The sequence below is a fragment of the Triticum aestivum genome, chromosome 2A (genome assembly GCF_018294505.1).
Source record: "Triticum aestivum cultivar Chinese Spring chromosome 2A, IWGSC CS RefSeq v2.1, whole genome shotgun sequence".
Taxonomy (NCBI): domain Eukaryota; kingdom Viridiplantae; phylum Streptophyta; class Magnoliopsida; order Poales; family Poaceae; genus Triticum; species Triticum aestivum.
Genome location: NC_057797.1, coordinates 70,750,671 through 70,774,529, shown reverse-complemented (window position 1 = coordinate 70,774,529; position 23,859 = coordinate 70,750,671).

Genomic DNA, 23,859 nt, shown 5'->3' with positions numbered 1-23,859 from the left:
CGAGACGGTGGTTTCGGAATGAAGATGATGGAGAGGAGAGGAGGTGGTTTTGCAATGGAGAAGAGGGAGAGGAGCGTGCGGCAGTGATTTAGGATTGGACGAGAGGGCCGGCGCGCTGTGACTGGATCAAAATCAAAATCAATTTACCCTTCAATTAAGAAAGCGACCCCACATTAACTAGTCTCCCTTTTATTCTGGGTCATAATTGACCATGATTTTCGCACATAAAATATATGTTATACCTTAAAAAAATAATATAATTTGAAAGTACATTCAGATACGAACGAAACGATACAATTTTTGGTGACATGCATTCACATTTTGCTTCTCAAATATAGTACGTGGTCAAACTTTGACCCAAAATACGCAAAACAACAAAAAAATACTTCCAAGACCAGCGCCGCTCTTCTGCTCTTCTCCTCTTAAACCACCGCCGCTCCTCTCCTGTTCCAATCTAAATGCAACGCAACTCCTCTCCTCTTCCATTTCAAAACCACTGCCCCTCCTCTCCTGTTCCAGTCCAAAACCAGCGTCGCTCCTCTCCCGTTCTAATCCAAAACCAGCGCTGCTCCTCTCCTCTTCCATTCAAAAACCACCGCCGGCAAGTGAAGGTGCTGTGGATAAGTAGATCGACGGAGGAGTACAACCGATACGTGAGGATCGCAGACGGCGACTCTGTGAAGCTAGGTAGGATGTTGGAGATACAGTCTTGGTTTGACAACAAGGACCAACTAGTGGCGACAGCGACATCCATGGCCAAATATCTGCAACAGAGCGAAAAGGCGGCGATACTCCCGGAGGGAGTCACGCTGGAGTACATAGAGCTGCTCCTCTGGGCCATGGAGCAAACAGATTCGCCGAATCCGATCGTGAGGGAGCGGTGGTGGGAGTATCGATCCCAGATGGAGCATCCACCAGAGATTGAAGGATCGAGCATCTACAGGGTGCCGTTTGTGAGGGTGTCCTGCCAGAGCGAGCCGGTGGAGTCTTCGTTGACCGAACCCAACTGCAAGAGGAGAAAAGCAGTTGGCCCGACGACGCTTCCCCGCCATCGTCTCCCTCGCCGTTCACATCATCTCACGGGGTGGCTGTCTGCGGCCGAGGAATAGGAGGGGGCTGCCCCCCCAGCCCAATAGTCGGGCAGGTTGTGAATTTTCAGGAGGAGCTTAGGGTTTTCAGTATTTGCAGGTTGTGAATTGTGTTTTGTGTTGTGTATTTTGAGAGTACTTTCAGATATGAATGTCTTTTGAATTTCAGATTTGCGGTATTGAGCATATGAAGTATTTTATGAATTCTAGATATTTATTTTTAGCACTTAAAAAATGTAGTTTCATAAGAGTATAAAAGTGCAGACAATGTGATTCTCAGAGAAGAAACTGCAAGTTTCAGTTTCAGATAAGAAACTGCAACTTCAGTTTCAGATAAGAAGCTGCAACTTTCAGAGACATAGCATTTATATTAAAACAGCCTTTTCAAACAGGGTTAACATCATGTTGGAAGTTTTATTCATGGTCGAAAATGGAACTACCAGCTAGTTAACATCATGCTGATCAACATTCATGCATAGCACATCTTCATATGATGCACAGTCAAAATGCCCACACAATGTCGAGTGTGCAAAACAGAGAGAAAACGAGGGACGAAGTTTTGGCAAGTGTTGGACGTGGTTTTGGGCTGCCCCGTCTAGGCTTTCATTTTTAACATGCGCAGCCCACGACCTCGGATGGGAGGTCCATAGCCCTGTTTGTATTTTATTAGGGCCATCATGTATCGACCGGCCTATGGACCTCCCATCCGAGATTTTATTTTTGGTAGCCCAATTTATGTATTTTTTGAAGAAAACGCAGAGGTGTGTTCTATTTTTCTATATAAGAATAGGAACGTTAGGTTCAACTTATGTTTCGCTTATAACTATATTATATATATTTAAATTATTTTATATGTTGACTGTTTAGTTCACATAATTGGCAAATAGATGACTGCTCTCGCGATCCCCTTCGCCCCCGCCACCACCTCCACCCTTGCCGCCGCCCCCGCCACTACCTCCACCCTTGCCGCCGCCATAGATCTCGCCGCCACCCCTGCCTCCTGACTCCGGGCGCACCTACCCCCTCAGAAAGTCCACTCGCGTGCCCCATGGAGTCGCCGACCATATCCACGGGGGAATGGTTGGAAGACAGGCAGATGTACAAGATGCATCTCCCACATGTCTACAAAGGCTTCCCGCGGATGCTCCAGCCGCTCAACTCCGTCGTGCCGGCGGTGCTGCGGGAGACTCGAGGGAGGAGATGGAGGGAGCGGGCGATGCGGATCTGCGACGACGCTCTCTCCTGGACCCAGTGCACGCGCGAATGGAGGGAAGCAGAGGAGGAAGCTGCGAGGGAGGAAGCCGAGGAGGGACCGAATCTGTTTTCTCACTCGCGCAGGTATGCTCGGATGTGTAAGGATCATGTGGATTGGGAGCTGCTGAATCTAGCCATGCGGATCTACTTCGAAGGAGATTTCTCGGAGAAGCACAGGATGCCCCACCCCAGGGAGTCGCCGATTACGTTCGTTCGATGGGCGAAAGGAGAAGTGAATTCAGGAGATCCACACCGTGCTGCGAGATGGGAATGCTTGACTGGACTCATGCCCACCAGCACGCCATCAGAGCCGGAGCAGGTGGATCCCGTACCTTACCTCTCCCCCAAACCTGAAGAAGATTGAAATTAGGCTTGCAATCTGCTTCAATTGAGCTGTTTGGTGGTTATTTCTGCTTCCTGAGAGACAACATCTGGCTGGAGGATGAGAAGGAACCAGGAACTCCAATGAATTTGCCCTATCACAATGGGGGGGGGGAGCGCCGGTTGGGCAGTGGTACGGCCCACATCTGCCCCAAATGGGGGCACAATCTGGGCAGGCTCCTGTAATTGCCCAAGATCAATCTGCTGGTGGTTCTGACTCTCAGATCAGTGGGAAATCTCAAGGCAAGAATCAGCAAAAGAAGAGACAGGACATCCAGAAAACTGCTCCTGCCCCTGCTTCGGGCCTTATGGCATACTCTGAGGTGATCTGCTACAACTGTGGGGAACCAAGGCATCATTTGGATAAATGTGTCAATCCCAAGAATTGTTTTATCTACAAAATGGTTACTCATAAAGTTGAGAATTGCTGTAACGCCCCAGATATAACTTGCCCAATTTGTACTCCAACTCTTGCCGTTTCCGGCATCAAGTCATATTTATTTCTCGGGTTCGGGTCTTTGTCTCCGTGTGTTATTTTCGTTTTCATGCATCTCATATCATGTCATCATGTGCATTGCATTCGCATACGTGTTCGTCTCATGCATTCGAGCATTTTCCCCATTGTCCGTTTTGCATTCCGGCGCTTCGTTCTCTTCCGGTGGCCATTTCTAGCTTTCTTTCGTGTGTGGGGATTAAACATTTCCGTATTGGACCGAGACTTGCCAAGCGGCCTTGGTTTACTACCGGTAGACCGCCTGTCAAGTTTCGTATCAATTGGACTTCGTTTGGTACTCCAACGGTTAACCGAGGGACCGAAAAGGCCTCATGTGTGTTGCAGCCCAACACCCCTCCATTTTGGCCCAAAACCCACCAAACTCTACTCCATGTCCTAGAGCGTTCGATCACGATCACTTGGCCGAAAACCGCACCTCTTTTGGACTCTCCTAGCTCCACTTATGCCTATAAATAGCCCCCCCCGTTTTTCGGATCTCTCTCCCCCTCGAAACCCTAATTTTTCCAGATCCGCCGCTTTCCCCACCGACGGACACGTCCGAATCAGGCCGGATGTGTCCGCCCCGCCGCGCCCAGCCATCCGCCGCCTGCCACGTGTCGCTCCCCGCCGCCTTCGCCGCCGCGGCCCAGGAGGCCCAAGCCGGGCCCCCGCGAGCCCGAGCGCCCCGCGCCCCGCGCCTCCACCTCGCCGCCGCCTCTCCCACCTCCGGCGACCGGCGCCGCCGCGGGCCGCCTCTCCGCCACCGAGGGCCGCCTCCCCGCCGCCCGGCCGGCCGCCCCTCGCCGCCTCCTCGCCGCCCCGGGCCGGTGCCGCCCCCTCGCCTTCACGCCGACGAACTCCGGCGACCGGGCCGGATCCGGCTACCCCGGCGAGCCCCGGCCTCTCCTTCCTCTCCGGCGATGTCGAGCACTCCGGCGAGCTGCAGTGTTGCGGGTCAACCTCGGGATCCGTGCCGCCAGATCCAGATCCAAAATACCCTAGCCGGTTGACTTTTCCCCTCTCCCCCTAATTTTTTTATGCCTACTTTGACCGGCCGTATCTCCGCATCCGTAGCTCCGATTTGGGCATATAGTATATCAAAATGTTCGTCTGGACGAGTAAATCATTTCATTCCATTACATCATTTTCATTTGAGCTAATCTTGATGCCCGAAATGCTGTTAGAAGGAGGCTTCATGGGTAAATTGTCAGATCTGCTAGTTCATCTTAGACTTTTGTCATTTTTGCCATGATTAATGTGTGCATGATATGCCTGTGAGTCCTTCATATGTTTTGTTAAGTATCTTGTTATCTTTCCAGAGGTGCAACCCATGCATTTTTAGGATGTGTGTGGTGACTTGTGCAAGCTTGCAAAGTGAGGCACCCGGTAAATCTGTTTTCAGGGACTTAGTAGTTTTCACTAAGTCTGGGATTATTTAGTTCATGATGCCATATGTTCAGCTTGTTTTCTAGCGATTCGTGCCTCTTTTGAGGATGATCAGTAAAGGAGTTTTGTTAATAATGTTATGCTCTATCCATCCATGTCTTTGTTTGCAATTATGGAGCACCCTAGCTTGAGTCAATCGAGCTTTACTTTTTCTTCGTGGCGAATCTGGGCAGATCGTCAACTAGTTTGCGATTTTGCCGATGCTATTGTAGTTGATCCATGCATGCTATGACTTTGTTCTTGCCATATCTAGCTTGTATTTTGTGCCTTCTTAATGGATGTATGCTTTCCTTGCCATGACTTGCACCGTAGTGAGTGCATCGAGCTCGTTTACGTGCCTTCGTGAGTTATATTTCAGCATATGTCCCAGTTTTCACAAAGTCTGAGAACTGATTGTGTTTTAGCTATGCTCGTGTGCCCGTTAGTATATTTTGAGAACCCTTTTGGTCCCAGGTCACTTTGGGTCTTTTGTTAAGCTTGTTGAGTAGCTCCATGCCATGTTCTTACTTGTCTTGATCAGGTCATGTATCATGTTGTTTTGCTGCTCCGAAGAGGGCTTCGTGATCTGAAATTTCAGACAAGTGTTAATTTCACTAAGTCTGAAATCTGTTTTGCATTTGCGTTTTTGACATGCTTGTTTGAACCTCATAATGGATGAATTGGCCATAGCTCAGTGCTAGACTTTTGTTAAGCATCTTATGTACATCCCTGCCATGTATTTTGTTGTCTTGTTTGGTTGCTGTAGCATGTTCATCTCATTGCGTTTAGATGCCTACTTGCTGTAAATCGCAGACCGGTGTCATTTTTGAAACGCTTGCCATTTCCAAACCGTAACTCCGATTCCGGCGTTCTTTATATCGTTTTCAAGCGATTTCATCTCATCTTTCCAGTGGCACCCTTGGAATTCCAAGTTGAGGCCAGCTTCATGCATTTCCTGTCATATCTTGCATTTTGCATCCCGCATCGCATCCCGCATAGCATGTCATCATTGCATCTTGTTGTTTGAGCTTGCACGTGGTTTATTGTGTCCTTGTTGCTTGTTTGTCTTGTTTGGGTAGATCCGGGAGACAAGTTCGCTACCGAGGAGCCCATTGAATTTGCTTGTGAGGATCCAGTCAACTCTGACAACTGTGCAGGCAAGATGATCATACCCTCGAAGTCACTACTATCTTTGCTATGCTAGTTTGCTCGCTCTTTTGCTATGCCATTGCTACGATGCCTACGATTTGCTTGCAAGCCTCCCAAATTGCCATGTCAAACCTTTAACCCACCATTGTCCTAGCAAACCGTTGATTGGCTATGTTACCGCTTTGCTCAGCCCCTCTTATAGCGTTGCTAGTTGCAGGTGAAAATTGGAGGTCGTTCCTTGTTGGAACATATTTTATTTACTTGTTGGGATATCATTATAATGCTATGTTATCTTAATGCATCTATATACTTGGTGAAGGGTGGAAGGCTCGGCCTCTCGCCTAGTGTTTTGTTCCACTCTTGCCACCCTAGTTTCCGTCATATCGGTGTTATGTTCCCGGATTTTTGCGTTCCTTACGCGGTTGGGTTATAATGGGAACCCCTTCATATTTCGCCTTGATTAAATCTTTTCCAGCAATGCCCAACATTGGTTTTACCATTCCCCACCTAGCCTTTTCTTTCCCTTGGGTTCTGCGGACTCAAGGGTCATCTTATTTTAACCCCCCCCCCCGGGCCAGTGCTCCTCTGAGTGTTGGTCCAAACCGTCAGCCGCCGGTGGCTACTAGGGGCAACTCTGGGCTGGCCTACTGAAAGTTTGGACAATCTGAGTGTGCCCTAAGAATGAGATATGTGCAGCTCCTATCGGGATTTGTCGGCACATTCGGGCGGTGTTGCTGGTCTTGTTTTAACCTGTCGAAGTGTCTTGAGTTACCGAGATACCGAGTCTGATCGGAACGTCTTGGGAGGAGGTATATTCCTTCGTTGACCGTGAGAGCTTGTCATGGGCTAAGATGGGACTCCCCTGCAGGGATTGAAGTTTCGAAAGCCATGCCCGCGATTATGGGCAGATGGGAATTTGTTAATGTCCGGTTGTAGATAACTTGAACCTTAACTTAATTAAACTGAATCAACTGAGTGTGTTACTGTGATGGCCTCTTCTCGGCGGAGTCCGGGAAGTGGACACGGTGTTGGAGTAATGTTTGCGCAGGTTGCTCTCTAGTTTCTCGCTCGTGCCTTGCCTCCTCTTCTCGCTCTCTTTTGCGAATAAGATAGCCACCATATATGCTAGTCGCTTGCTGTAGCTCCACACATATTTGCCTTACCCTTCCTATAAGCTTAAATAGTCTTGATCGCGAGGGTGCGAGATTGCTGAGTCCCTGTGACTCACAGATACTATAACTCCAGATGTAGGTCCAGGTGTTTCCGCTCCAGGTGACGAGTACGAGCTCAAGTGGGAGTTTGACGAAGACTCTCAGCGTTACTACGTTTCCTTTCCCGATGATCAGTAGTGGTGCCCAGTTGGGGGTGATTGGGACTGTTGTCGCATGTTGGTTCTCTTTATTTTGGCGCCGTAGTCGGGCCATGAGTGTGTTGGATGATGTAATGTTATTTATGTTCTTGATTGACGTGGCGAGTGTAAGCCAACTATGTTATCTCCCCTTTATTATTCACATTACATGGGATGTTGTGAAGATTGTCTAACTTGCGACATATGCCTTCAATGTGATTATGTCTCTAAGTCGTGCCTGGACACGTGGGAGCTATAGTCGCATCGAGGGTGTTACAAGTTGGTAATCAGAGCCTTCCCCGACCTTAGGAGCCCCATTGCTTGATCGTTTTTAGCGGCCGAGTTGTGTCTAGAAAAATGTTTTGAGTCAGTTAGGAATTATATATCAGAGAGTTTAGGAATTCTTTTTACTTCCCAGTCTCCTCATCGCTCTGGTAAGGCATCCTGACGTAGAGTTTTGACTCTTCTCTTCTCAAATTTCACTAAAAAAAGATTTTAGGATCACGCGAGTATCTTGGAATCGTTCCGATGGCTTATGATGAGAACATTGTCTTGGTGCCTCCTGTCAGGGGTTTAGTGGAAGTGTCCCGGGGAGTTGAGCTCTGAGGTGTTGTCATCATAATTTTATCGTTGCAATTCTGGAATACTTGAGATATTTTCGCCGACATCGAAAATCTCTTTTATGCAGTTCGTTGGTGAGATAACCTCGACGCCACCCAGTACTGGGGCGGGAGTTCGGGAGTATCGCCATAACTTGTATAACGGATGATTTTCGAAGGTTGAGGTAGATGGTTTCCGAAGTTTTCTTGGTTATGTGTTGAAGGATGGATACAGCTGGATGTAGGATTTGCTAGTTTGGGTGAGATATTATGCTTCCCCTGTATCCCCAACACCTGATTGCATAACCGGAAAGGTTCGGGAGTTTCATAGGTGGGAATTCTAGTAGCTCTAGTTCTTCTTCCACAGATATTGGTTTGAGATTGGGATTTCTTACCAATTATTCGTTCTCGATCCGTACCTTGTTGATTTATTTCTCTACCTTAATTCTACGTGGCTTCTCAATTTATGGATATGTGACCATTTCAAGAGGAATGCATTCGTTCATTTTGTTCGGATGTGAAGACTATATGTTGCAATTTTCATTCCGTTGGATTCAGCTTCAATATTTATCTATCAATGTGCTAATGGTGGTCAACCTCTTCAGGATGGCTCCTCCAACGCGCACGACTCTGAATCCTGATCCGCCACCACCTCCACCTCCTCCAGAGGCATGGCAAGCTGTGATGGCCGCAACCAATGCAAACACACAGCTGATCATGCAAATTCTTCAAGAGCGCAATCAAGGCAGTCAAGGGAATCAAGGCAGCAATCAGAGTCACTTTGCTACACTCAACCAGTTCCTTGCTAACGGGCCAAAGACTTTCAGCAATTGTGTTGAGGCAACCGATGCTGACGATTGGCTTGTGGATCTGTGTAAGCATTTTGAGTGCAGTAACGTCAGGCCTGAGGACTTTGTCAAGTTCGCTTCCTTCCAACTCAAAGATCAAGCTGCAGAATGGTTCCAGCAGTACAAGGACTCCAGAGGTGGACGTGTTATCACTTAGGATGATTTCCGTCGAGATTTCCGAGCTCATCATATTCCGCAGAGCGTGGTTGAAAGCAAGCGTGAGGAATTCCGCAATCTGAAGCAAGGCTCTTTGTCTGTCTATGACTACAACAAGTTGTTCCAGAAGCTCGCCCGCTTTGCCAAGCAGGACGTGCCTGATGAGAAGAGCATGATATATCAGTTCATGGGTGGTCTCAGAGAAGATATTCAGCTCGCTCTTGTTCTCTTCGAGCCATTGAGATACGATGAGTTCTACAACATGGCACTGAAGCAAGAGGCTACTCAGTTGAGGTGTGATGCTTCCAGGAAGCGAGTCAGGGATGTTACTCCTTCTTCCTCTACTCAAGTGGCCAAGCAGCAGAAGTTTTGGCTTCCTCCTCCTCCGTTCCGTCAGCCGTATCAGCAGAAGAGCAAAGGTGGCAGTGGTTCTTCCCACCCACCCAACCCTGGCTTTCAGAACAAGACTTCGTCTCAAGCTCCAAGATCGAGTGCTCCGTATCACCGTCCGCTTTCAGAGGTCATGTGCAACAAGTGCCAACAGAAGGGTCACTATGCCAACAAGTGTTTCAACCAGAGGCGTCTTCCTCCTCCTCCTCCTGTCAGATCGGCAAGTACAGCTATGGTCAAGCATAACCCCAAGCATGCCAAGGTCAATTTGATGAATGCAGCTCAGGCAGAGGACTCGTCAGATGTGATCATGGGTAACCTTCCTGTTAATGATAAACCTGCAAAAGTTCTTTTTGACACTGGTGCATCGCATTGCTTCATCTCAAAACCTTTTGCATCTAACCATGAGTTGACTTCCCAAGTTATGCATAAACCGTTCGCAGTCGTCTCTCCGGATAAATGTTTGCTTGCTAATCACGAGGTTCCGGATATTTCTATCATGATGGGTGATTTCAAGTTTCTGGCTTCTCCAATGGTTCTTGGTAACTCAGATATTGATCTTATTCTCGGCATGGATTGGCTTTCTAAGCACAAGGCTCAGTTTGATTGTGCAGCCAGGCAGATTCAATTGACTCATTCGACCGAGGATGTAATTGTCTTTGCCGCTCGGAATAATTCCATCCGTCTGTTTTCTCTCAATGAGAAGGGTGAATTGGATGCCATCTCTCAAATTCCAGTCGTTTGAGAATATCAAGACGTCTTTCCAGAAGAGCTCCCAGGAATGCCTCCGCACCGGCCAGTTGAATTCGTTATTGAACTTGAGCCTGGCATGGAACCTGTGTGCAAACGTCCTTACAAGCTCAGACCTGAAGAGTTGAAGGAGCTAAAGAAGCAACTCGATGAGCAAGAAAGAATGGGTCTCATCCAGCCTAGTTCTTCTCCGTGGGGTTGTGGTGTTCTTTTTGTGAAGAAGAAGGATGGAACGGACCGACTTTGTGTTGATTACCGTCTAGTGAACAAGAAGACCATCAAGAACAAATACCCACTTCCCAACATCAATGAGCTGTTCGAACAACTCAAAGGTGCCCAAGTATTCTCCAAGCTTGATCTCCGCATGAGTTATCACCAGATTCGCATTCGTGAAGAAGATATTCCCAAGACAGCATTTAGAACAAGCTTTGGTTCATATGAATACACTGTCATGTCTTTTGGCCTCGCCAACGCTCCTCCGACGTTCTCTCGCATGATGAATTTCATCTTCAATGCCTACACCAATGACTTTGTTTTGGTCTATCTCGACGACATTCTAGTTTTCTCGAAGAACAAGGAAGATCATGCCAGCATTTGCGTTTGGTTCTTGATAAGCTCAGGGAACATCAGTTCTACGCCAAGTTCTCCAAGTGTGAATTTTGGCTCGATGAGGTTCTTTATCTTGGTCATATCATCTCTGCCAAGGGCATTGCCGTGAATCCTGAGAAGGTGTCTGCAATTGTGAATTGGGAACCTCCTCAGAACGTGAAGCAACTCCGCAGTTTTCTCGGTCTCGCAAGCTATTGCCGAAGATTCGTCGAAAACTTTTCCAAGATCGCGAAGCCTCTCTCTAATCTTCTTCAGAAGCACGTCAAGTACATTTGGTCTCCGGAGTGTGATATTGCTTTCAACACTTTGAAAGAGAAGTTGATCACTGCTCCAGTTTTGACTCCGCGTGATGAATCCAAGCCGTACGAGGTCTTTTGTGATGCCTCTCTCCAAGGTCTTGGCGTAGTATTGATGCAAGAGAAGAAAGTTGTTGCTTATACATCTCGCCAGCTGAAGCCTAATGAGAAGAACTACCCCACTCATGATCTCGAGTTGGCGGCGGTTGTGCATGCTCTTTTGACTTGGAGACATCTTCTATTGGGAAGAAAAGTGGACATTTTCACTGATCACAAGAGTCTCAAGTACATTTTCATGCAGCCTAATCTCAACCTCAGGCAAACTCGATGGGTCGAAATGATTCAAGAGTATAATCCGAGTATCGAGTATACTCCAGGCAAGGCCAATGTGATTGCCGACGCTTTGAGCAGAAAGGCCTACTACAACAGTCTGATTCTCAAGCCCTATCAACCCGAGCTTTGTGAAGCTTTCCGCAAACTTAATCTGCAAGTTGTTCCTCAAGGATTCCTCGCCAACCTTCAAGTCTCTCCTACCTTAGAAGACCAGATTCGCCAAGCTCAGCTTCTTGATGCTATGGTGAAAAAGGTGAAGATTGGGATTGCCAAGAGCCAGTCCAAGTACAAGTGCTACCGCCTTGATGACAAGGACACTCTCTTCTTCGAGGATCGTATTGTTGTGCCCAAAGGTGACCTCCGTAAAGTGATCATGAACGAGGCTCACAATTCTCTCCTCTCCATCCACCCTGGGAGCACGAAGATGTATCAGGACCTTAAGCAAGCTTATTGGTGGACTCGAATGAAGCGCGAGATTGCTCAATTCGTGAATGAATGTGATGTCTGCAGAAGAGTGAAGGCAGAACACCAAAGGCCAGCAGGTCTCCTCCAACCTCTTGCCATTCCAGAATGGAAGTTTGACCACATTGAAATGGACTTCGTGACTGGGTTTCCAAAGTCCAAGCGTGGCAATGATGCTATATTCGTTGTCATCGACAAACTCACCAAAGTGGCTCACTTTCTGCCTATCAAAGAGTCGATCACTGCAGCTCAATTGGCGGAACTCTATACCTCTCGAATTGTCTCTCTGCACGGTATTCCTCAAGTGATCTCTTCAGACCGTGGCAGCATCTTTACCTCGAAGTTTTGGGATTCTTTTCAGAAGGCCATGGGCACCAACATCCGCTTCAGCACAGCTTTCCATCCTCAAACAAGCGGTCAAGTCGAGTGTGTCAACCAGATTCTTGAAGATATGCTCAGGGCTTGTGTGATCTCCTTCGGCATGAAGTGGGAGGATTGTCTTCCTTATGCTGAATTCTCATACAACAACAGTTTTCAAGCAAGTTCGTGCAAGGCCCCTTTTGAAATTTTGTATGGCAGGAAGTGCCGTACCCCTCTCACCTGGTCTGAAACCGGTGAATGTCAGCTGCTGGGTAATGACTTAATCACAAAAGCAGAAGAAATGTGCAAAGTCATTCGTGATAACCTCAAAGCAGCCCAATCCCGCCAGAAGAGCTACTATGATAGTAAGCACCATGATTTGGCTTTCGAGATCGGAGATCATGTTTACCTCCGTGTCTCTCCTATGAAAGGTACTCGTCGCTTCGGTATCAAAGGGAAGATTGCCCCTAGATACGTGGGACCTTTCAAGATTGTCAGCAAGAGAGGCGACCTTGCCTATCAACTTGAGCTTCCTTCAAACTTTGCAAATGTTCATGATGTATTCCATGTCTCTCAGCTTCGAAAGTGCTTCAAGACTCCTGACCGCACCGTCAACTTTGAGGACATTGAGATCCAAGAAGATCTCTCTTACCGTGAGCACCCAGTTGCTATTCTTGAAGAGACTGAACGCAAGACTCGCAACAAGTCAATCAAATTTCTCAAAGTCAAATGGTCACACCATTCCGACCGTGAAGCTACCTGGGAACGTGAGGATCACCTCCGTTCTGAGTACCCGGAGTTCTTTCAGTCCTAGATCTCGGGACGAGATCTTTTCGTAGTGGTGGAGTGTTGTAACGCCCCAGATATAACTTGCCCAATTTGTACTCCAACTCTTGCCGTTTCCGGCGTCAAGTCATATTTATTTCTCGGGTTCGGGTCTTTGTCTCCGTGTGTTGTTTTCGTTTTCATGCATCTCATATCATGTCATCATGTGCATTGCATTCTCATACGTGTTCGTCTCATGCATTCGAGCATTTTCCCCGTTGTCCGTTTTGCATTCCGGCGCTTCGTTCTCCTCCGGTGGCCATTTCTAGCTTTCTTTCGTGTGTGGGGATTAAACATTTCCGGATTGGACCGAGACTTGCCAAGCGGCCTTGGTTTACTACCGGTAGACCGTCTGTCAAGTTTCGTATCAATTGGACTTCGTTTGGTACTCCAACGGTTAACCGAGGGACCGAAAAGGCCTCGTGTGTGTTGCAGACCAACACCCCTCCATTTTGGCCCAAAACCCACCAAACTCTGCTCCATGTCCTAGAGCGTTCGATCACGATCGCGTGGCCGAAAACCACACCTCTTTTGGACTCTCCTAGCTCCACTTATGCCTATAAATAGCCCCCCCCGTTTTTCAGATCTCTCCCCCCCTCGAAACCCTAATTTTTCCAGATCCGCCGCTTCCCCCGCCGACGGACACGTCCGAGTTGGGCCGGACGTGTCCGCCCCGCCGCGCCCAGCCATCCGCCGCCTGCCACGTGTCGCTCCCTGCCGCCTCCACCGCCGCGGCCCGGGAGGCCCAAGCCGGGCCCCCGCGACCCCGAGCGCCTCGCGCCCCGCGCCTCCACCTCACCACCGCCTCTCCCACCTCCGGCGACCGGCGCCGCCGCAGGCCGCCTCTCCGCCACCGCGGGCCGCCCCTCGCCGCCTCCTCGCCGCCCTGGGCCGGCGCCGCCCCGCCGCCTCCATGCCGACGAACTCCGGCGACCGGGCCGGATCCGGCTACCCCGGCGAGCCCCGGCCTCTCCTTCCTCTCCGGCGACGTTGAGCACTCCGGAGAGCTGCAGTGTTGCGGGTCAACCTCGGGATCCGTGCCGCCAGATCCAGATCCAAAATACCCTAGCCGGTTGACTTTTCCCCTCTCCCCCTAATTTTTTTATGCCTACTTTGACCGGCCGTATCTCGGCATCCGTAGCTCCGATTTGGGCATATAGTATATCAAAATGTTTGTCTGGACGAGTACATCATTTCATTCCATTGCATCATTTTCATTTGAGCTCATCTTGATGCCCGAAATGCTGTTAGAAGGAGGCTTCATGGGTAAATTGTCAGATCTGCTAGTTCATCTTAGACTTTTGTCATTTTTGCCATGATTAATGTGTGCATGATATGCCTGTGAGTCCTTCATATGTTTTGTTAAGTATCTTGTTATATTTCCAGAGGTGCAACCCATGCATTTTTAGGATGTGTGTGGTGACTTGTGCAAGCTTGCAAAGTGAGGCACCCGGTAAATCTGTTTTCAGGGACTTAGTAGTTTTCACTAAGTCTGGGATTATTTAGTTCATGATGCCATATGTTCAGCTTGTTTTCTAGCGATTCGTGCCTCTTTTGAGGATGATCAGTAAAGGAGTTTTGTTAATAATGTTATGCTTTATACATCCATGTCTTTGTTTGCAATTATGGAGCACCCTAGCTTGAGTCAATCGAGCTCTACTTTTGCTTCGTGGTGAATCTGGGCAGATCGTCAACTAGTTTGCGATTTTGCCGATGCTATTGTAGTTGATCCATGCATGCTATGACTTTGTTCTTGCCATGTCTAGCTTGTATTTTGTGCCTTCTTAATGGATGTATGCTTTCCTTGCCATGACTTGCACCGTAGTGAGTGCATCGAGCTCGTTTACGTGCCTTCGTGAGTTATATTTCAGCATGTCCCAGTTTTCACAAAGTCTGAGAACTGATTGTGTTTTAGCTATGCTCGTGTGCCCGTTAGTATATTTTGTGAAGCCTTTTGGCCCCAGGTCACTTTAGGTCTTTTGTTAAGCTTGTTGAGTAGCTCCATGCCATGTTATTACTTGTCTTGATCAGGTCATGTATCATGTTGTTTTGCTGCTCCGAAGAGGGCTTCATGATCTGAAATTTCAGACAAGTGTTAATTTCACTAAGTCTGAAATCTGTTTTGCATTTGCGTTTTTGACATGCTTGTTTGAACCTCATAATGGATGAATTGGCCGTAGCTCAGTGCTAGACTTTTGTTAAGCATCTTATGTACATCCCTGCCATGTATTTTGTTGTCTTGTTTGGTTGCTGTAGCATGTTCATCTCATTGCGTTTAGATGCCTACTTGCTGTAAATCGCAGACCGGTGTCATTTTTGAAACGCTTGCCATTTCCAAACCGTAACTCCGATTCCGGCGTTCTTTATATCGTTTTCAAGCGATTTCATCTCATCTTTCCAGTGGCACCCTTGGAATTCCAAGTTGAGGCCAGCTTCATGCATTTCCTGTCATATCTTGCATTTTGCATCCCGCATCGCATCCCGCATAGCATGTCATCATTGCATCTTGTTGTTTGAGCTTGCACGTGGTTGATTGTGTCTTTATTGCTTGTTTGTCTTGTTTGGGTAGATCTGGGAGACGAGTTCGCTACCGAGGAGCCCGTTGAATTTGCTTGTGAGGATCCAGTCAACTCTGACAACTGTGCAGGCAAGATGATCATACCCTCGAAATCACTATTATCTTTGCTATGCTAGTTTGCTCGCTCTTTTGCTATGCCATTGCTACGATACCTACCATTTGCTTGCAAGCCTCCCAAATTTCCATGTCAAACCTCTAACCCACCATTGTCCTAGCAAACCGTTGATTGGCTATGTTACCGCTTTGCTCAGCCCCTCTTATAGCGTTGCTAGTTGCAGGTGAAAATTGGAGGCCGATCCTTGTTGGAACATCTTTTATTTACATGTTGGGATATCATTATAATGCTATGTTATCTTAATGCATCTCTATACTTGGTGAAGGGTGGAAGGCTCGGCCTCTCACCTAGTGTTTTGTTCCACTCTTGCCGCCCTAGTTTCCGTCATATCGGTGTTATGTTCCCGGATTTTTGCGTTCCTTACGCGGTTGGGTTATAATGGGAACCCCTTGATATTTTGCCTTGATTAAAGCTTTTCCAGCAATGCCCAACATTGGTTTTACCATTCGCCACCTAGCATTTTCTTTCCCTTGGGTTCTGCAGACTCAAGGGTCATCTTATTTTAACCCCCCCGGGCCAGTGCTCCTCTGAGTGTTGGTCCAAACCGTCAGCCGCCGGTGGCTACCAGGGGCAACTCTGGGCTGGCCTCCCGGAAGTTTGGACAATCTGAGTGTGCCCTGAGAACGAGATATGTGCAGCTCCTATCAGGATTTGTCGGCACATTCAGGCGGTGTTGCTGGTCTTGTTTTAACCTGTCGAAGTGTCTTGAGTTACCGAGATACCGAGTCTGATCGGAACGTCTTGGGAGGAGGTCTATTCCTTCGTTGACCGTGAGAGCTTGTCATGGGCTAAGTTGGGACTCCCCTGCAGGGATTGAACTTTCGAAAGCCGTGCCCGCGGTTATGGGCAGATGGGAATTTGTTAATGTCCGGTTGTAGATAACTTGAACCTTAACTTAATTAAACTGAATCAACTGAATGTGTTACCGCGATGGCCTCTTCTCAGCGGAGTCCGGGAAGTGGACACGGTGTTGGAGTAATGTTTGTGCAGGTTGCTCTCTAGTTTCTCGCTCGTGCCTTGCCTCCTCTTCTCGCTCTCTTTTGCGAATAAGATAGCCATCATATATGCTAGTCGCTTGCTGTAGCTCCACATATATTTGCCTTACCCTTCCTATAAGCTTAAATAGTCTTGATCGCGAGGGTGCGAGATTGCTGAGTCCCTGTGACTCACAGATACTATAACTCCAGATGCAGGTCCAGGTGTTTCCGCTCCAGGTGACGAGTACGAGCTCAAGTGGGAGTTCGACGAAGACTCTCAGCGTTACTACATTTCCTTTCCCGATGATCAGTAGTGGTGCCCAGTTGGGGGTGATTGGGACCGTTGTCGCATGTTGGGTTCTCTTTATTTTGGCGCCGTAGTCGGGCCATGAGTGTGTTGGATGATGTAATGTTATTTATGTTCTTGATTGACGTGGCGAGTGTAAGCCAACTATGTTATCTCCCCTTTATTATTCACATTACATGGGATGTTGTGAAGATTGTCTAACTTGCGACATATGCCTTCAATGCGATTATGTCTCTAAGTCGTGCCTCGACACGTGGGAGCTATAGTCGCATCGAGGGTGTTACAATTGCCCTGTCAGAAGGAAAACCCACAGTTCTGCTAGATATGTTGGAAGTGCTGCTCCAGGATTAGGGTTCTACCACGTAGACCCACTTGATGAAAATGCTCAGTATCATGGCTCCCTGAAGAATGTGGGGATTGTTCTGGTAGAAGCTGGTGAAGTGACCAAGCAGGAACTTGACACTGAGTTTGCAGACATTTACAAAACCAACTGGCCCTGGCCAATCAATGCCCTAGATGAGTGGACATTCTTGGTCAAACTCCCTCCTGAAATAGATGTAGTTCAAGTTGCTGGATACCCCTGTTTTGGTCTCAAAAAGACAATGTTGTAGTCAATGTTGAAGTTTGGAAAGGCAGGATTGAGGCTGAAGAGGACCTTCAGGAAACTTGGATCAAGATCAGGAAATTGAACCCCCAAGTGGTGTGACTGGACTATGCTGGATCAAATCACTTCCACTCTGGGAGTCTTACTGGATGTGGATTGGCAGCATAATTTCAAGTCATTCTATGAAACTGTTAGGGTCAAAATCTTATGTAAAGATCCCTCCAAAATCCCTGCTAAAAGGCTTTTTGGAGTTGGGAACAAAATCTACAGGCTACTCATTGAGGTGGAGTCCTTAACCCTCACTGAAACTGGCACCTCCACCAACCTCTCTGCTGGTACATATGTCTCTGCAGCTGAAACTGGTACCAATCTTACTGAAGATGCTGAATCCAACATGAGCTCTAGATCTGAATCAGATAAAGGGCCTGCTGCCAATTCTGGGGCCCCTAACATCAGAGGACAGTCTTTTGGCCACAATCAGATGTTTGGAGAAACTACACCCACTTCAGTCCTCAAGACACACCTCCCTGATTCTTCATACACTCCTTAACTCAGCATCCAGGAAAAGATCTTGAATTCTGTGCTTGATTAAACTGATGGATTGAACCTCCTCAGGGAAATGGAGCTCCTGGAAGATGAAGATCTGATGGAATTAGAAGGTTATGTAGATATACAAAAGGATCAAGAGGCACTTGTTGAAACAAATGAACTCCCAGACAATTTGGACTCAAAATACAACTCTATCTTCCCTGCCCTTCCTAAGGAGAAGCACCTTCCCAAATGGGGTCATGTTCAAGCCACCAGAACCAGTGCCAGGGTAGCTGGTGACAAGAGAACCATTATTGAAAAGGCTCAACAGCTCAAAGAGGTTCAGAACCTGGAAGTGCAAAAACCCCAGGGTATGAAACACACTTCCTTCTCCAACTTTAATGATCCTTCCTTCAATGCCATTGCTGCTAAGATTGGTCTAGATGTTACTTCTCTTAATGATGCCATTGAATGCTCTTCCTTTATTTACCCTCACCAAAACAGATCTGAAGGCTCTGTTTGTGAGAATTTTTCTCTAGATGGTAGTTCTAGTTTAGACTGCCTTCGATAAAGTTGACATTGATTTCCTTATGAAACTCCTAGAGCTTAGAGGTTTTGGGGGTAAATGGACTAGTTGGATCCAGCAACTTACTCATGGGGGGTCTGTTGGGGTCAAGTTAAATAACTGTGAAAGTGATTTTTTCCTTGCTGGTAAAGGCCTTAGGCAAGGTGACCCCATCTCCCCGCTTTTGTTTAATTTAGTAGTGGTAATTCTTACTAAAATGTTGAGCAAAGCTGCTGATCATAGTCTGATTGCAGGGCTCTGTCCTGAGGTCTGCCCTGGTGGCATCATCTGCCTTCAATATGCAGATGATACCATCCTTTTCTTAGACAATGACTCCACACATGCTAGCAATCTGAAAACTGTTCTAACCTGCTTTGAACAATTCTCAGGCATGAGAATCAACTACTCTAAAAGTGAACTCATCCCTATCAACATGGATGATCAGGAGTTAGCTGACTTCCTCTCTATTCTAATCTGTAATAAGGTAACTTCCCCATTAAGTACCTAGGTATCCCTCTCCACTATGATAAACTGAGGAGAGAGGATATCCAACCCCTTCTGGATAAAATCATTAAAAGGATTGCTGGGTGGAGGGGAAAACTTCTCTCTTACAAAGGTAGATTGATCCTCATACAAGCTTGTTTGGCTAGCATTCCAGTGTATCTCCTCTCCTTCTTGAAATTCCCTAAATGGGTAGTGAACCTCATCAATTCTCAGATGTCTCATTGCTTGTGAAATGATTTTGAGGGAAATAGGAAGCTACACCTTGCTAATTGGGACCTAGTCTCTATGAAAAAAGATTTTGGAGGCCTAGGCATACCTAACCTCCCAAAAATTAACATCTGTCTTCTAGGGTCTTGGATTAAAAGATTCTATGAGGAAGACCTGAAACTCTGGAAGCTTCTTATTGCCCATAAATACCTAGGAAATAAACCTAATATTTTTGTCCCTTCGTCCAACCCTAAGACCTCTAGATTCTGGAAAGGATTAAAATCTACAAACAAAAGGGCCCGTGCGTTGCAACGGGAGAAAAAAAATCTTCAACGGTCATGACCACATTTTGTTGCATCAGCAAGATACACTATCACTCTCAATTTCGTGAAATCATGCCATTTTTTAAACTCGTGCACATATTGGAAATCGTAAACACTTTGCAAATTTGTGGACACTTTTACAAATTTCCGAACATTTTCTAAAATCAAGAACATTATTTGATTCATGAACATTTGTATAATATTTTAAAACATTTTCTAAGTGTCAACAATTTTTTAAACAATTTCCTTGAATCGGTGAACATTTCTAGAATCGACGAACATTATTTTAGAAATTGGTGGAAATTTTTTGAAATCCATGAACATTTTCCGAAATGCATAATCATTTTTGAATCAACGAATATTTAATGAATGAATAAACTATTTTGTAAGTCATGAACAGTTTTTGAATTTTAAGGATATTTTTCCATTCATAAAGATTTTTTGAATTGGCGAAATTCTGTTCAATTTCATTACAATTTTTTAATACACAAACTTTTTATAAAAATCATGAACATTGCGTGATTTCCTGAACATTTTCTTTCAAAATTTGGAACATTTTTTGAATAAGCATACATTGTTTTACAAAATCACGAACATTTTTTGACTCAACAAACATTTTATGATTTATTAAACTTTTTATTTCAAAATTATCATTTTTTTAAAAAATCGGACCTTTTTTGAATTCCCTAATTATTTATGATGTATATTGAGAATATAGTAACTTCTGCCAAGAAAATAACTCTAGAAAATCATGCACTTGCACTCACCTTCGCACAGTATTTTTTCTGTTCCTGCTATACATCGCCTTGTATGTGTTCAGATTGTGTTTTTTTATATGAAGGCAATCAGGTGTTGCTTCCATTGATTAAGGAGAGTGTTTAGTACATTGAAATCCACTACAAGGAAAGCTGAAAATACAAAGAAAATAAAGAACTCTGGTTCAAGAAAATTATTTATAGAGTATAGTTTTGCTTGCTCGAAGCTTGCTGCAATTGGAAGAAATCCACATATAGTTTGTTCTCTGTGAAACTTTGCAAGGCATCGACGCTATCCGTTCAACAATTATCTCCCCTTAAATGTGCCATGGTAATTTAAATTTTTAAACATGCTTTTGCATACGCAATGACGATATGATCCATTATATCCATTGAAGTAGTGACAAACTGGTTGCTGCAGCCTGTTCAAAAAAAGGGCAATGAATTCTTAGCTCAAGTGTAGGATCAGAAAAATGAGACTGACATCCACTGATGTGATAGTAGGCAAGATGAATATGTGTTGCTTCTGTTGGAACCAAACCCTTAGCCATGGAATGCATCATCAGTTTACTTACACTATGAGGAAAAATATTAAAAGCTTTTGGCATAAAAACCTGCAATATATTTCTCACTTCTACTGGAAAAACATGTCTAGATGAGCGTTATGTCTATGCAACCCATTTTTTCATAGGACGCGCTTCAAGCACAATTTCCTCAGCTACCTGTATAAAAATACCATCAAGGCTGTTAGACAACACATAAGCTCCTTTTTTGGAACATCACACATGTCTTGTTAAGAGGAAATGGGCAATAGCACCACCAAGTAAATCGATCTCGAAAAAGAAATAAAGTTTCCATATGTATTTACTGAACTGTGTTACACAAATGTACGTCAGGTCCCTTCCCTATAGTTTCATACTGGAGAACAATGATGTCCTACAATCATCAATATGGTGAGGTTAATTTACAAAAACTAACAATTTTTGTTATGATGAAACCTTCTAACTGCATCCAAAAGTTGAGATCAAAGTAAATATATGATCCTCGTTCATACAGTGAACTTTTGACAAGAGGTGCCACAATTGGAGTTTGTGTCAGCCAGACACGATACTTTCTGTGGTACAACCTTTGCTATATCTGGAAAATGTAGAATAAGAAAAATCTGAGTACCTGTTTTACTTTGGTTTTCCTGATACAACTGCTGAATCCCAGGACACCAGCACACATGTTGTCTTCACATTCATTCTCTTTCAATGTTAATAGTTGTCCCAAAATTTGTATTCTGAGTTTGTATCAATCCTGTAGATACACCATTTTTCTAAACGAATAAGATTCGCATCACATGTGTAAAAAATAATGATTTAAATACTACAGGATATGCCCAACATCAAAGAGTTCTTTTTCCACTTAGCAGACTATGTATCCTATAATTTACAAAAAGCTCACATATCTAGTTCAAAGGATTAGCTCTTCAAAATTGAGCAGTGGCCTAAAAACTGAAATATTTGGTATGCTTTCAGAGCTGGGAGTTGCTAACGTCCCTCTGTTATCTAATTTCTGGGCACATTGGCATACTGGCATGATAAAGACATGGTAACTTTGCTATAATTAAATACATGAACCCGTGTGATTTTATGGGAAAATGCAAGGAATGCCCACCAAGTGCATCGCTGCAAGCATGGGAGTTCCTTGCCTCTCCAGCGACTACCATCTGATTCTCCAATCCGTCAGACTTCAACACCTACAAGAGAAGGCTTAAGTTTTTAAAATCAAATGGAAGGTCAAATTCAAGCAATTATTAAGCAATGCTATAACTCAAATCACACTGAAACTGGAGGATCTCCTATCGAGAGGAAGCTTGCATTCAGAAGACGTGCCATCATACACATCAATTACAAATATACCAGCTCTCTTCCACACAAAACTGCATTTGACATGGTCGAATTGGCTGAACATTTCGTAAATGAAGAACCTGACTGCTCACAGTTGTACGTTTCTGTAGAGCCATCATCACTGGTAACATTTAGATCTTGAACAAGATCATTAATCTTTTGCTTGACAAGGCAAGAGATTCATTTGGCTGCAGTTCCATCAAAAAGCAACAATCTCAAATACCCATCAGCTCCAATCTTGCTCAGGTTGTTTTAATGACACCATTCAAGTGACTTGCGGTCAAAGTCTAAGTCGACTGATGTTCGTCTTGCATCAGTGCTAAGCCACTCAGTACCGCCGACAAGGGGTAAAAGAGATAATGAACAACACATGCCCTCATACTCTAAAGCTAAATAGTAATCTCTTCAATATTGAACACTGCTAAATACTGACCAAAGTTCCAAAGAGTAACCATTTTAATATGCCAGCTCCTTATTTGTGTGTCAAGTGTAGTATTAGAGCATCATTTCTAAGTTCCAACTAATGGGAGTCCTGAGATCCTCAGTGATAGATATACAGTTTGCCCAAGGTGTTTACAAAACTGACATAAAGAGGATTGTGCAAAGGTATGCTTCTTGCTTAGTAGTGCTCAGACCTGAGGAGGACCGTGCCATGGAAATCATTCTACAGGTGGAGAGAGACGCGTCTGGCGAGGTACGTGCCTATCGATGTCCCCTTTTGGTGGCTGACCTGAAAAACACAACATCGTTGTTATTTCATCGAACACGTTGAGAGCACTAAGACTTTCAACGATCCAAGGTACGATAGAAGCTAGCGACGTCACCTGCACTAAAAGCTAGTGCACGTGGAACTTGTAACACAACTCTATGTTCAGTTAAGGTTGCTGCTCCTTTCCTATGCTATTTAATTTATTTCTGAGATATAAGCATATTGACTCACTAAAAGTTTGAAGTCTGAACTGTTGCCACCTCTTGGGCAGGAACCACAACACAACATAGAGCAAAATAATTCCCCTGTGTTTTTCAGATCGTAGGCTTCAAGAGTAGCTTCAGAACCAAATTCCTTTTCAATGAAACGCTCCAGCAAGAGAAATTCACTTGTTCAGAAACAAAAGAATGAGCAAAAGTTAAAACACAGACACGCACACCTGTAGGCGCTTCAGCCGTGTACGGGAGAGCTCATAATTCTTTGCTCCAAGGAAGGGAAGCAGTGGTGGCCGTGCCCAAGGCAGCGGATATCAGGATGTGGTCGTGATGCCCCTGGCAGAACTGCTGTCAACCTCGGGTGACGTAGATCGGTCCTTGATATAGATGAATGAGATGTTGGCGGAGGTCCTGGCTAGCATCGAGCGAGAGGCCGGAGGTGCGGCCTCCATGGCCGCTACCCATGGCGTGCAGAAGGTTGAGGTCGGTCATGGCGGCGGTCAGCCATCAATCCGGCAGCTTGGCAGAAGGCAACCATGAGGTCTCGGAAGGCGCTGGTGGGCAGTGCAGGCGGGGCGACACAAAAATAGGAGCTTCAAGAGGAGGCACATCGCTCGCCCCATGGATGACCGGCGACGGACCAAAGCTGGGCGGAAGGAGAGGGCCATGGATCGGGGCGACCTTGGGTGGTCGCTGCTGACAAGAGAACGGAGAGATAAGGAGGGGAACAGAGTGTAAAGAGGAGGAAGGCGGGCTGAGGGGGAGCACCAGCGTGGCCCTCATCGGCGGCGTCCAGTCTCAGGCGGGAGGCGTG